The sequence below is a fragment of the Pygoscelis adeliae genome, unplaced genomic scaffold, assembly GCF_000699105.1.
Source record: "Pygoscelis adeliae isolate BGI_AS28 unplaced genomic scaffold, ASM69910v1 Scaffold71, whole genome shotgun sequence".
In the NCBI taxonomy this organism is placed as follows: Eukaryota; Metazoa; Chordata; class Aves; order Sphenisciformes; family Spheniscidae; genus Pygoscelis; species Pygoscelis adeliae.
Genome location: NW_008824356.1, coordinates 11,325,087 through 11,340,807, shown reverse-complemented (window position 1 = coordinate 11,340,807; position 15,721 = coordinate 11,325,087).

Here is a 15,721-nt window from a genome sequence, read left to right as displayed (position 1 = left end):
TCACTGATAACCATCATATGGCCTAACTCTCATGACCCTAATCATGACGTGTGTAGCCCCGTTCCATGGTCTGTAATGGGTCAGAAAAGAGTTGGGCTATCTGTTCTGATAGTTAGTAATACAAATGTTATCTGTGGTTAAGGGAAACTTTATACTGTTTTGTAATCTGCTGGACATCCTGCTTGGAAGGAGGAGTAATCTTTCAGCTGCAGGAAAACCATGAAAAGGAAATCTTTTGTTGCTCTTTGACTGATTTTCACACTGACAAATGGAAACAATCAATGGAAGTTACCAGCCCAGGAATGTCTATCTTCACTTTTTCCCATGTGAAAAATTCCCCAACCTAGAACGAGATCAACTTTATTGAGAAGCTGCACTAGAATTCACATGTTTGTACTAATAAGGTTGTCTTTCCTCTCAGATCCCATCACACAGTGTGTCATGAATGCAGAAGCTGAATATTGCTGTCACTAAGACACATCTTACTTCGTACAGCTTCCAAGACTTGTAATCAGAGCTGTCTGGATAATACTGATATCAGTTTAAGTCTCTGAGAACATTCTTGGTGTGACAGAGTGCGTGTTGATTCATGTAGTCACATCTGCCATACCTGTAGTCCTAATTTTGACTCTTTTCTTTTTTTCCACTTAAAAAGGTGGAATTAATGGTCTGTGTGTATTTAACAGTCCTGCTTGGGCTACTTCACATTCATCTGGTAACACGTGGCAAAAAAAGGTGTGAAGGAAAAGGAACAAAAGATGTATGAAGGCTTCACTTAGTAATGTCACCCCCTACAGTATAGTATCTTCCATAACAATCATTCCATCTGCTGTAGTATGGAAAATACTCTCTTAGGCTGCATTTCCCTGATAATAATGACACAGATGCAGGTAGCACTTCCTTGGCTGAGGCTTCAGCTGCCATTACATTTCCTCTTCATCCCAGTCCCTGGATCTGTCCCCACATTGGCTCACATTCCTGCATGTCTGGCACTGGTGTGCATCTGCTGCTCTCTCCTTTCTCAGACGAAGGGTTGGGGAAGGGGGGGTGTCTGTTCTAAATTATCTTTTTTTTTTGCTTTATCCTTGATCTAAAAAAGAGACTGTATTTGTTCAGATGCCAACAGGAACTGAAGACTCTTTTCCAGATGGGGAGGAATACCCAGGCAGACTTTATAGCATAAGGAGCTAGGCAGGAGTCTTACCTCCTTTGTCATGCGGTGGGTACTTGAATTTTTGAATTCACTGTTAGCACTCAGTAACTTTGTTTGATCTTATTATTCTGTTATACAGATGGTGCATCTCACCAAATTGTGATCCCTGTTGTTTTTATGCCAGAAGTAACCAAAAGCTTGGTGCAGCCTGATAGCCCATTGTCTTTAGGCCAACACTTCATAGCGCAGTTGTGGGTGAGGTAGAAGAGAGCGTAGATGAAGGGGCCTGAAAAGCAAGCCAGAGGAACAGCAGGGTAGTATTGACTACAGGCCTGTGTTCGGCAGCTTGTGATTCAACTGGAGCCTCATGCTGAGAGATCAGGCTCCAGTCTTAGTTGAAGTAGATCCAGGTTCTGTATACAGGAACTAGAGAAAGCAAATACGCATTCATCATATCCATATATCTTATAAACCCAGGTTTCCAGGTTTTGCACGTGCCTGATGGGGGATTTGAAGCTTAAACCCAGAAGGATCCTGGGAAAAGAAACACCTTAGTTATACAAAATTATATCTTTGCAACCCTATAACTTCTAGCATGTCTGCCTTCCTGCTCTATCCTGCCTCTTTGTTTTGGAGGGTAATGGCTCATTTTTTTGTTCAGTGGTAAATAGAGCTGATGACTGAAGCCGGGGTGTTTTTAGCCAAAATAAGCACCCTGTAAAAAGAATGATCCACACAAACAACTTTGGTTACTGCTGTTCAGACTCCTGCAGCACATAAAGTAATTTTGGGAATTTCTTTGCAAACAGACAGACCTGTCACAAACCTAATGCAGAATCTGCACTAGGTCTGATAACTTTTTTCAAGATTTACAATAGTTCAGTTATATTTTTCTGTTTCAACTTTTCCTGTTTTGCGTTTGCACTTAGTTCATACTGATGTGGAAAGCACCGAACTGCTGCAAATGGAGGGGATTCTGACATTTTCACCCCGAGCAGGGGCAGTGAAAGGGAGAAGTCTCATGGAAGTCCTCCTCCCTGGAGATCCAGAAACTGCCTCAAAGCCCAGAGATGGGCATGAGTAGCTGTACGTACTTGAGCAGCTGTGCGTACTTGCACTAGGCACCACCCTGACATGAAAGAAGGCCCTGCAAAGAGTTGCTGCTTTTGCTACAGTAAGGACTGAAGAAGTTTTCATCAGAGGCTAGGTGGTGCTTTTCAGGCACAGCTCTAGATATTGAAGAAATGTGTGTCTCTGCTTGTTGAAGAGTTTTAGGAGGTTTTGTGCTTGTGAAGACGTGAGAAACAGCACCTTGACTCTGTACACTGCTATTCCCTCCCTGCACGCTCCACTTAAATGGGAAAGCAACTGGCAATCAAATCTAGTCTTACAGAATACTAACAATCCCCACATAGACACTCAAAGAAAGAGAACCTCTGCTTTGCAACCCTGCCTAAAGTAGCCTTAGAGGATCTCTGTCCATTTTAGTATTCGGTTTACTCCTTTTCTATCAGTAAAATAGTCCTTGGCCATTTTCTGTTTGGATGTACTGAGTGCAAATGAGAATGTACTCTTGACAATACAGTTAAATATCTAACTTAATTACATTAAAATAAATTTATTTTAAACCAACTTCAATGAAATAAATGCACAAACAAACCATTCTGACATGTGCATGAGTAAAAACGGGCATGAGTAAAAATACATTTGTGATGAGAGAACACCTGTACACAGAGACCTGGTACTCCTTTACACTTACCGAGAGCCATGCATGTTGTACCAAAGAGCCATAATCGTGTAAGGCTTTTGGGGGGGTAGAAGTATCCTGTTGAGTTTCACTTCTGCTCCATCTATTTTCCCTGGTCTTCTGCAGCCGGTATTTTTTTTCTAAGTAAAAGGAAACAATTTGCTCGCTAACAATACACTGGTTTAAATAGACCTTCAGGTATAGATTTTCCATAAACTAAGAAACCAGCCCAGCTTATCTGTTGGCTTTTAATTCTGAAATTTATTAGCTCTCCACATCCATTGCAGATACAAGCACACTCTTAATTGCTCCATTTTTATTCTCACAGAAAATGCAGTAAATCTTAATGGTTGTGCTTCAAACATTAAGAGGCAATGTAGTAGCTGTAGGAGGAAAGTATTCAAAACACATTAAATTAGTAAGTGCTTAATAACGTTTTCAAGCTGTTCATCAGAATTTATTTTGAGTTTGAAAGAGTAAATGTCCCAAGAATTCTTAAAGGAGACACCCAACTAGAACACTTTTTTTCTCCGAACCTTGAGATTTCCTTAAAACATTTTCCCCACTCCTCCTCCCCTTCTGAGATTTTCAGAACTGTGAAAACAATATTTTTTTACTTTAATTATAATGCTAGTTGAGAATGTGTTCTGTTATTTTGGCTACATTACCGGCTCACACACTGTTTGTTTATAGCTCTCTGAAAAGCCAGTTTAATAAGGTCAGATTTGCAATTTAAATTAACTTTAATATTTCTTGCAAACTCCAGCTCTATTTGTTTATGCAAGGGGTAAACATACTGGAAATTTATTGTTTTAAAAATACACTCCTTTGTTTTATTTTCAAATTGGTACATGTCAGGTAATAAACAGTCTTGACTTTATGTATTTTCCTGTGTGAAAAGGAAGAAAACTTTTTTCTTTTTTGCAGGGGGAGAAGAAAAGAACATGGGAGAGTGATAAAGAATGAAATCAGTTATTAAAAATGGAAATTTCATCTGGAGAAAAAATTCACAATGAACAATTTATTTTACAAATGAAGACCTTTCTCCTGTTGCAAAAATTTTTCAAGGGGACTGATGCTTTAAATGAATTTGACTATTAGGATTTGTTAAATCTTTTGTAAAAACAAATATCTACCCATGAATATCTTACGACTCTTCACTGGGAATTTTTATTCCCATACTGGAACTGAATCTTAAAATTAGATAGTCGGTCATCTAAACTACTATATCAACTGCAGATATTTTCAAAGCCTAGCATTTTAATAGCTAATGCTACACTCTTCACAGAAGAGACTACTGCAAAGCCTAAACATGAAACAGATTGAGTTTTGCAATGAAATGAATTTTGAAGCCAAGAATTTGTTTTTTTCAGACATTCATACGAATATACTCCACATAACACCTATCATGTAATAGCCTGCCAACAGGAATGTGAACACCATCAGATGAATTTCTGATAAGAAGTTCCTGAAACAGTGTGAAATAATTGTTTTTATTTTTCACTACCTTTGTTGAGCGGTTAATATTTGATATTGCCTGGTTTCTATAAAACCTATGTAACTGTCTCACTGTAGATCATAGGCATGGCTTAATTCCTACCACTTTGAGCTAGTGGAGTAACTGCATCATCTCACTAGTAACAAGTTATTTTATTTTCTGAGTGCTAGAAAAAGAAATGAAACACATTCTTGGCTGGAAGTGTAGTTTGCATGCAGAGACCTAGATCTTCAGTTACGGTATATTGATGCCTCACCTGATTTTCACCCACCTGTGAAGGCTGTCCCTTAAGCCAAGACTCACTGTTGCTGGAGAATAATTTGTTTATGGATATGAAATACATTGTGGGCAGATTTGAAGTGACGGGGTCTTAGTGCCCTGGCAATGGCAGGCAGGCAGGTAGGTGTGACAAGTGCACCCGTGCTTAGAGGACTCCTGCCATTGCTGCAGTCTGTTGGATCCAGGGTAACCCTGTATCTTCTCCAGCTCTTCGCTTCCCTGCACAGACACATAAGGTCCTCCCTCCTTTTCTGCTTTCTGCCTAATGGCCCTTCTGGTAAAGGTGGCAGTCAAGACTGCAGGGCTCAGACACTTTCTTGATCTTCAGAAACAGCCAGTGGCAGGGCCAGGCAGTGTGTGTGGGTTTGTGCCTGTGGACGTTCGTTTGCTGAGTTTACCCTACACCCTTCTCGTAAGGAGGACAACTTGTTGCTAATGAAGCTAGCTATGAAAGGCCCTGTGTTGTGTTGCCTGGATATTTCAGAAATGCTGGCTTTATGGGTTTTTTTGTGCCTGCCTGCTTGCCATTTTTAAAACAGAGATAAACATGGACCCCTTCTTGTGAGGTTAAATGAGTAAGGGTGTGGAAAGTGCAGCTCCTTTTTCAGGCAGGAGGAGGGAAGAGGGGACAAAGCCTGAGAAGCTCAAAGAAAGAAAACAGAGGATGCTAACAGCAGTGACGCAGAGGTTATGTTCTGGATCTGTTTCCCTTAAAGTTTATTCTGTTTTGTTGTTTTTAAGAAGAGAATTTCAACCTGCTTTGAAGAAATACAGCTCTTGAAATAATTTGTTTCTAGCAGCAGCAGGAGGAAGAAAGAAAGACATGGAGTGGGATTTTCCAGGCAGTGATAGTCTTTGTACTGCTTTGTCCTAATTTGTCTGGAAATGGCTATGGCAGAGACGTGGATGTTGGTGAGGGCAGAGATTTATCTTGTAGCTATCGAAAATGAAGATATTTTTGGTCCATGAGAAGACTGAGCAGGATATTTTCAGCAAAATATCTTTTGTCAGAGAACTCAGTATAAAATTGAAGTTCTTCATACAAATACATGAGTTTTGACTAAATTCTTTTCTAAATAAAATTTCTGTTGTGGAATTTGAGTCAGACCACAATGGTACAGTGAACCACCAACCCTTGTCAGTGTGGCCAGTAGCTTGGTGCTTAGGACATTGGCCTAAAATCTGAAGTTCTCACAAATTCATGCAGCTGACCTATCCCATGAATAGCTGGATGTTCTGGGGAAGTACACTGTTTTCCATCAAAAACGCAGCAACAAGAAAATGTAAAACACAACCTCCCACCCTCACCATCTAAAATAATTAAAAATCCACAGCTTCTCTTGATGTGCAATGAAAACTCCTTTCAAAACCTTGGCTGTTTGACAGAGAAGAAGTATTGTTTTCTGATCAATCTTAAATATAAGCTGCCTCCACAGAGCTTCCTTTTGCTGTTGCAAGAGAGAAAAATTAGATGGGTAGGAAAGACAAATTTCCCAGCAGACTGTCCGGGAGCCTGACACAAGCTTATGGAAGAAGAGGATGATTTCCTCCCTGGGCCTTCCGCTCTTGAAGAAATACCACTCTTCTGGTTTTCTCATACTACACCTGGTGCATCAGAGCTTGCTGCCATGTGCCTTTGCATCTTCTTAATGGAGCATAGCAATTCTGTTCCTAGCTGAGTCTATTAATATATTTCATAATTATCCATGCCATTTTTCTTCTCTGCTTCCTGTCTAGCTGTGCATTGCTTAAGGCTACGGCACTGAAGTTTTCACCTGGTGGATTCTAATTGTTTGTTGTTGGTATCACTGCAGCATATATTTAATAATTTGTTCAGACTTTGGAGGTTGAAGAGAGAGGTTAATCCCATTTAAAATGTAATATCTGTCAAAGCATTTAAAATCCAATTTAACAGCTCCACAACCTGACTCTTCCTGTGTACACAAATAGAAAAAAATAGTTACATTACACAACATGTCTTGAGAAAACATTATCTACACTCGCCTCCACCCTTAACAAGTCAGTGGGAAGTAATAGGTTTGGCCCTGGGATTCTGTTACAGTGTAAACATCATTAAGGGGATAAAATTGGTTAAAACATTGTTACCGAGGGGTTTTACAATGTGAAGAAATACGAAAGGACTGAAATTAGGCCTTGGTCAGATTAGGTATCAAAATGAACCATGGCACAACATTTCAATCCACGTCCAAATTCTTGAAAAATCTTAAGGTAAATACGTCCAGCTGGATCAGCCTGTTTCTGGGAGTGAGATAACCTTTAGAAAAGAATTCCCCCATTCTAGTATTGTTTTTTTTAATCAAAATAATTTTTGTTTCCTGGCCTCCATTTCCCACAGCCTGACTTTGTGTATCTCTCATCTATGCTGGCAAGAGGGAAAAATGAAGCTGGAAATATCTTTCAGAGGATCCTCCTGGAAGACTCATGCTGTGGATATATGGGGTCAATGGGTAAATTTCTTCCTTCAGGATTACTAGGTTAGGACCAACATCTTCAGTGATTTTCTCTGCATCTGCTCTGCTTAGATTTTAATGCTTTGTTTCCATCAAAATCTCCTGTTTACATTGACTTCTGAGTCTGTTGATGACTTTAATCTGAACCTGGGCTTAAAATTAGCTTTGTTTGGAAGGTCGTGTTTTCAAACCAAAATGCACTGGAAAAATTTCAAGAGTGTGTGCCTTCCTTGACTCAAAAAATATGAACTATCATCACATGCCAGTGAGACTGCTCAATCGCTATGTGTATTATATCTTCTTTTTTTTTTTTTAATAAATTGAGCACTCAGTAATGGCCACTGTTGAGAGTGAAGAAGTGCAGTCTTGATCAACCAGTAAAGTCATTCACCTGAGGAAATGTTGTGTTTCAATGAAGATAATAACCCAGCTGTTCAGCTATCCATTATTGCTCATATTTTTACATCTCATTTCTTACAAAGGGTTGGATGCTCTCTACAACTACCTGAAAGGAGGCTGTAGCGAGGTGGGTGTCGGTCTCTTCTCCCAAGTAACTGGCGAAAGGACGAGAGGAAATGGCCTCAAGTTGCGCCAGGGGAGGTTTAGATTGGATATTAGGAAAAATTTCTTTACTGAAAGAGTAGTTAAACATTGGAACAGGCTGCCCAGGGAAGTGGCTGAGTCACCATCCCTGGAAGTATTTAAAAGACGGGTAGATGAGGCGCTTAGGGACATGGTTTAGTGGGCATGGTGTTGTTGGGTTGATGGTTGGACTCGATGATCTTGGAGGTCTCTTCCAACCTTAATGATTCTATGATTCTATGATTCTATGTAGGCTTTTTAATCTATTTTCTGCCTGTTCTCCCTTTCCACTAGTAGATCACTAGTACTAATTCTTCTTTTCACATGATTCTGCCTTATAAGATAGGAATGCTGAGTGACATTGATTGGCTGTATAACAGTAGAGTTGTGTTCAAGAAGTAACATGCAGAAATCCCATCTTTGTTGTTTGACTGTGCAATATCATCCCAGTGGAAAAAGCCATGAGCTTTCTGCCTTTTGAAATGTATAGTACAACCATATTTAATAATCCCTAAAGAGGTAACTATCAAGCTGAAGAATGAAAAGAGAGGAAAGAAGTGGTCATGACCTCTGCATTAGCTGTGGAGCAGGAGCAGGGATTGATATGAACCACCTCTTGCACTGGAATGCACACACCAAGCTGCTCCAAACCCTGCTTGCAAGCAGAAGCTATGGGATGTTTTGATTCCTATCAGCTTGGAGCCTTCTTATCGTCTTAGGCCGGTGTCCCAGTGACGAGAGTACTCGGTATAGAGTGAGGACCCTGGCATTGTATTCCTGACTCTGCCATTGACTTGCTATATCACCTTACTCGAGTTATTTAATCTCTATGCCTTAAATTGTCTACAAAATGAAGATAATTTTACCCACTTTATATGGATGTTGAAGCTGATGTCTTTTTTGTTAATGACAGTACTGTGTGGTCTGTAACAACAAGGCTGCTTGTCATTATGCTCTTGGTCTATATTTCATGAGTTTTCATTGATAAGCACTATTGTAATTAGTCTTAAACCGACCATATTTTGGCCTTCCTTTCCCAGAGACACTTCTTCATTCGCTATTCATCCCCTTGTCGTAGCACTGCAGCAGTACACAATGATCAATCATTGCCAGCTCCAAAAGAAGTGAGCCAACAGCACTCAGAATAAGTGAGTTTCTTAACGTAACACACGGCTGATAAAAAGGGAGAGATAAATGAAGCCCATAATTCCTTCACTGTTTGCACTTTCTGGTAGTGAGGCATATCAAGTTGCTGAGTAGGATTTTAAATGAACCCCCCCTTACTATTTGTCATACCCCCCCCAAAAAAAATAAAAAACAGTTATAGAAAATAAAATGAAAGCAACCTTTAAAAATGAATTGTAACCAAGCATGACAATTAAATGAGATCACTTTCCTTTTAGGTTTGTTACTTTCAATCAGACTTTATGTAATGAGAATTGAAATGAAATTAAAAAATTCTCTGGTGCAGCAGAAAATATAAATGTAAAATGCTGTTAATGCTCTTTCACTGCACAGTGGCTGTCATCATTGTTGTCATAGGGGTTGCTACTGGAGTTGCTAAAAAGCTGGTTAGATAAAGCATTGTTTCCAGAAGGACTATGCACACATTAAGGATTTTTGTCCATTCTGTGGTCAACCAATTTAAAATTCACTTAAGTACTGTGGGTTTGAAAGTCTGACAGAACTGCAGAATTTATGGGTTTCCTGTTTCAACCTAGGTCAGCTGTCATGAGAAAGAGCAGAGGAGAAAGCTGGGTTACAGATGGCACGGAAATTGATGACAGGATGGGAAGTACAAAAAATTTAATACGACATAACTGTGCATAGAGAAAGATGGGTGGGGAAAAGGGCAAAATGCTAAGAGATATTCCACTATCCTCTACAAACTGTTTGTTCCTGCAAATCTTTGGCCTTATTATTCTGCTCTGACACAGAATGTAGCCCTTGTGTTAGTTTAAGAAATATGCCATTGTTTGAATTCACAGATAAGAGATTTTGGGAACATTGTCTCATTTAGCAAATCCACAGACAGTCTGAGAGATTTGCATGGCTTCAGAGTCCAGGCAGTGCCCCTTCTCTACTTATGATATCATCAAGTAGGAACAAATAATATACATTGCCCAGTAAGCTGCAAACATCTGGTAGGAGCTGTGGTCTGGGAAATTTCACACAGCAGCTTATTTTTTCATTTACCCTTTCATGTATATAATGCAATATTAGGAATACTGAGTTATGAATATTGAGGCTTAAGTTGGAAGAGAGAGGGATTTTATAAGGTGAGTAAAATTTAAAAAATGAAGGGCATTTCTAGGCCTGTCCACAGACATATCATTCTTTTCAAGAGTCATTCTGTAAGATTTTGTTGAAATATTTTGCATAACAGATCCTGATAATTCATCTTAATGCAGCAGCATAAAAGAGACAAGACAGAGTTTGATTTAAATTCATTTTTTATTAAAAATTAATGGATTTTTAAGGCCAGAAGGGATCATTATGATAATCTAATCTGACCTATAGCAGGCCATCAAATTTTAGCCAGCAATTTCTATCTTAAGACTGATACCTGCACTTAAACTACAGTGTGCTTTTTCTCTCCCTTTCATACAGGCAGTCTTGATTTAAAGCAACCAAGTAATGGAGATGCTGATGCATTCTTTGATAAGCTATTTCAGCATCACAGTTGAAGAAGCTCTGTTAATAACAGCATGATTTGACGGGGTCATGACTGATACAGCCAGTGGTAGAAGGCCACTTGGATTAGCAGTGGTTATCCTGATTGATGCATGGAATACATTTGTATGTGTGTGTGAACTCACTTTGACCACACATTGCTGCCAACCAAGCCTAGTGTCCATTCTCTGGACTCCCAGAGCTAAAAGTGCTGCAAACACTTAGTTCCAGAGCTTATGCATATGCATATATGAATGCACCAAACATGGTGGGTCAAAAAATGTTGACGGTCTTACTAAAAGGTAAACCTTCTTTCTAGAACAGATTTCTATCAGCAGATCAGTGAATTTAGTGTGAATTAGATGCTGAAGTCTGTCTACACAAACAATTTCCTTTAAGGGTTAATGTTTGTGTCTCTCTGTGGGTAATAATAGTTTTCGTAGGATACTTGACCTACTGTTAACACAGTTCCGAAGGTGTCTGTGTTTATACCACCATGTTATCCAAGGTCCAATTTAGGTGGTGATTGTCAGATTGCTTTGGGAAAAGGGAGATTTTTTTATCAGAAAATCTCACCTAATTCATACAAAGCCTTACAGGGTAAGATCTAATTCAAGCTTTGATTTTTTCACTCATTTTTGATGGCTGACTGCTGGCTTCTCTCTGACATTTAAGATCTTCACATGAGAGCCACTTTAGTTGTGATCTGCAGCGGTTCCCATCTAAGTGATTGAGCTTCACTCTACTGAACACAGCTGCACATACAGAGCTGCATCAAAACACTATTATATGTGTCAAGTTGGGAAAGAGAAGGAAATATTTCCCCCTGCTTCTTACTTCTGGAGTATGATGCACAAACAACTCTTCTACCAGTTGTTTTACTTCTTTCTTCTTTATTTCCTGGTAGGATAAATTTGGGCTTTGAGGACCAGGCTGACAAATAAATACAGCAACTAGGAAGCTACCAAGGAAGTTCACTGTTATCATTATGGGACAGAGAGGATGTTTGGAAGCTCCTGGTGGTACTTGGTGTAGAATTCTCACCCTCCAGTTGTAAAAATGCAACAGGTTGCTCAATCTAGAAGAGATTGCCCACTAGGCATTCAGACACTTAAATAAAAACTTCTATTTTTTTGCCCTATTTACTATAGGAAGCATCTGTGCATGTGTTCAAATGCCAGGTACAGATTTGATGGCTGCATTATATGTATAAAGCCCTTCCATCCCTCTTGCTGTTTTTTTCTCCAGTAAATCTGACCTGTATGGTCATGACAATATGGGTTATATTTGTTAAATTTCAATTTGTTGTTTCCACCCATTTGGATATTTCTAGACAGCTGGTATGTGCATTGATTAGCTGACTTCCAGGTTTAGGATCTAATTCTGTTATCAATTGTAATGTGTATTTTGACATAGGCAAAAGCCCTTTACCTTCAGGGATGGTGTATTTTATGTGAGTGAAGGTGAGAAGCAGACTTAGGCTTTCTAAGTCTAATCAGAAATGATTGCTCTTCAGATGCTGATGTGGACCCTTTCAGTGAGTGAAACACAAGGAATTAAGATGTTGTAGCTGTGCAAAGAATCTGTGAGGGGATCTGCACCTCTCGTCATAAAGTGACCTACAACACAACATTCTTGACATGGTCCTTTCCTTTATGACCACAAAAGGCCATTTCATTTCTTATTTAGAAGGTACAGACATCTTGCTGTCTCCCTTCCACCTGTTTGCATTTACATAGCTGTAGGAATTGGATTGTGGAAAGGAAAACATGCATTTGAATCAGTTCAGCTCCTGAAAAATTTGCCTCCCTTTGGAGTACTGCCCTGTTCTATGTAGAAGACATGGACTACACAATGCAAGTGAAAGAGTAAAGCCAGAAGATGCCTCCTCAGGGTTATACTGGAGCTCATGTTATTAATAAATGTTGTTGATAAATTCAATGGGTGTCCATGTCTCCCACAGTTCGTGGAGATGAATCCACCTTCCCTGCTTTACACAAACTTTCCAAGCAAGGCATATCTCCATGGATAACCAGAGTGATGAAACGACTGAAGCAGGAGAGAAAGATTTTCTCCTTCTTCCTTCCTATCTCTCATAGAAGAGGTGTGTTGCTCTATAAATTGCTGAATTAGAAGATAACTGTGCTTGAGAGTTACATCAAAGAATGTCAGAGCAGTTCCACTAATGACAATGGCTATCTGAGGGAATATTGTAGCCAAGGCATCATGTCAATAATGAGCTAGTTTGAAGTACATTTAAGTGATATTTCTGATAGCTCTAGCTGAAAATCCATGTCATATAACTGAGCTGTAAATTGTATTGTTAAGGTTCTTGTTGACACAGTATTCTGTGGAAGGGAGCAGAAAGCTCATCCGGAAGGGTGCTCTACTAAATGGATTTATAATATATTGTCGTCTTACTGTGTGTGTCTTCTGGCTAACACATACTAATCTGATAGTGCTGATTTTCACTTGCTTTTAAATTACAGGGCAATGATGGATCTGTGGAATAAGAATTGGCTGACTCCTGTGCAAGAACCTCAGCGAAGGAGCACTATAATTTTTGGGATCTCTGTCTTGGTAGACCTTGTTGGCAGGAAGTTTTCTTCACCTAAAACACCTTTTGTTCAGTTTCTGTTTATTACACTGCTTTCAGGGCTGGTCTTCTGAAGTCAATGCAAAGTATCCTGTTGATGATAATGGGTTCTCAGGTATGGTATGTGCTGAAGGATTATCATTACAAGAAGAAGTAAGGTTCATTTGCTCGTGAAGCTGTTTGTGAGCTTTTCCTTAGGCTCGTCTTCTTCACAAACTCCAAGTCCTGTTCCATTTTGTATTACCATGAACCATGTTTTTCTTTTCTCCGTGTTTAAACTCTTAATGTATTTTGAAACAGTTCTCCCTCTTTTGCTTTTTGGCAAGCTATATAGAGAGTTCCCATATACAACTACTGATTTAAAATTATGCAGTCAGAAACAGGACACTCTAGATGCCACTTTTGTGTGTATGAGCATTACAATATGTTTTTTGAATGTATGGAAGTGTATCTTTTTTTCGTGTGGGAACTCTGCTTCATTCAGTCCACAGAGTGATGCTGAGTACTTTTCAGTATTTTATTTTGTTCTTGTTTGTCATGTAGTATTATGTGTCATCTTCTGCATAATCCTGAAACTCCTTCAAATCCTGCTCTAGCAATGGAATAACTAATTTTTCCTGTTTATTTTTAAATGCAGCTCATCTTTAGATTGATCATACATTTCATAGATGATTATTATTTGATTTCTAAATAATTCTCTAATGTGAAGGCTTATTGTTATCCCCTTTTCACAGATGGATTTTTTTGTATAGTGAGATTATGATCAAAGTACCTGTTAATATGTGTGTAGGATATGAGAAACTCAAGGCCCGTTTTTTCAGGGACAGGAGGTGAGACTAATGTGAGTGACCAGGTGTTGGCCAGTATGCCTCATCCCGTCTCATAGGGTGGGGTAGGAAATCCATGGCGGGGCAGAGAAGGACTCTGCCAGATCAGGCTTGATTTCAACAGCCTTAGCAAGGAGACCACATAACATCTCTTCCAGCATTCCCTGCCTGACAGCACTTTCAGCTTCTGGCACAAGTTTGACAAGACCTCTTACCACACCCCACAGAGATCTTATTCTTGCCTGGAATTTATTTTTGAGAAACGAATGAGATGATAGATACAGTCCTGTAGAAAAAAATCCACTACATGAAAGGCAATAGTAATATCAACGGAAACGCTGAATTCAGGTTCAAAAGGCAAAAAATGGCTTATGTTTGGCATAGGCATGGTAGCTGGGGAGAAATGGGTGTACCACAATACTGTAACCAAATCTTTCTCATCCTTTCTACTGCTGCAAACCCTACATTTTGGGAAAATGTAGATTCAGCAGCATTTGCAATGCGGGTATTGTGGCCTCGAGTAACTGTTTCCTTAGTGTTAATTCTGTTTCTTCTGGCAGTCAGGTTAGTTGTGATGTTTAGCCTAGGCTGGGTGCAATAGTGCATGTGGTCACTACCTTGTGTGACAGAGTGTGTGTGTCTGTCTGTCTGTCTGTGTGGGTAGGGATAGGGTGTAGGGGCAGCTGCACTGCCAGCTGACCTCCTCAGTAAACCTGACTTTGGTGAAACTATGATTGCGTTGCTAATGCCATGCATTTCCTAAAACTAGAAGCTGTATGTGACTGGCTGCTTGGGAATACAGGGCAAGCCAAGAGAAGAATCAAGAGGCGGACACTGTAATGCTGAGGGAGCTGTTTTGATCTACAGTTCTGCCACATAGCTCCAGCCACATTTCTATTCTTTTTTCCCTTCCTCAGTCTGTGTCAGGAGAATATTCTGGTGTCTCAGCCTTAGAAAATACCCTCAAGGACACCATCAGCTAAGTTTCCATGCCTTACCAAAAGCAGATGAACAAAAGTCCCAAAGCCACTTATTACTTTCTTTAATTTTTTATCATTTATTTAAAATGTGCCTGTGAGTTAAATACAGCAACAGCCCAGGAAAAGAAAAGAGAAGCAGTTGTTCAAACTTCCTTGACACAGTGATTTGTCGTGAGCTTGACGGGACCTCCTTTAGGGATGGAAGCTTAGAGGAGGAAAGGATTGGTGTAACACACAGGAAAAGTGACTTGAATACACCCTGTGCTTATGCAACATGAACAACATACCTCCCTGCTATGAAAAGCTTTCAGTCGAAATAAGGAGAAAGGAATAAGTAGGATGATCTCCTTTGATTATCTCTATCTGCTGTGGACAAAATAACATACCATTCTCATGTGGCTTGGCTGGCTTTGTAGACGGGCTTTTGTCTGCCTGTCTCCATGCATATGGACTGAGGCTCCTTGGGCACTGTTAAACCGGTGGAAATGAAGGACTTGATTACAAAAAAGCACTGACCTCCTGGAGGTTGACTGTAATTCTGTTTCTTGCTGTGACTTTCAGCGTTGTCAGAGGGGATTCAACAGAGGTGAGGCTGCAGTGAAGGGTTTTTCCTGTGTTATCCTTGAGCCCGTGTTGTGTTTTAACCTGGCAGGCAGCTAAACACCACACAGCCATTTGCTCTCTCCTCCCACTCCAGTGGGATGGGGAAGAGAATTGGGGAAGAAAAAGTAAAATTCATGGGTTGAGATAATGACAGTTTAATAGGACAGTAAAAGAAGATAAAATAATAATAATAATAATAATAATAATAATAATAATAGAATATACAAAATAAGTAATGCACTATGCAGCTGCTCAACACCCGCCAACCGATGCCCAGCCAGTCCCCAAGCAGCGGCCCCCCCAGCCCGCTTT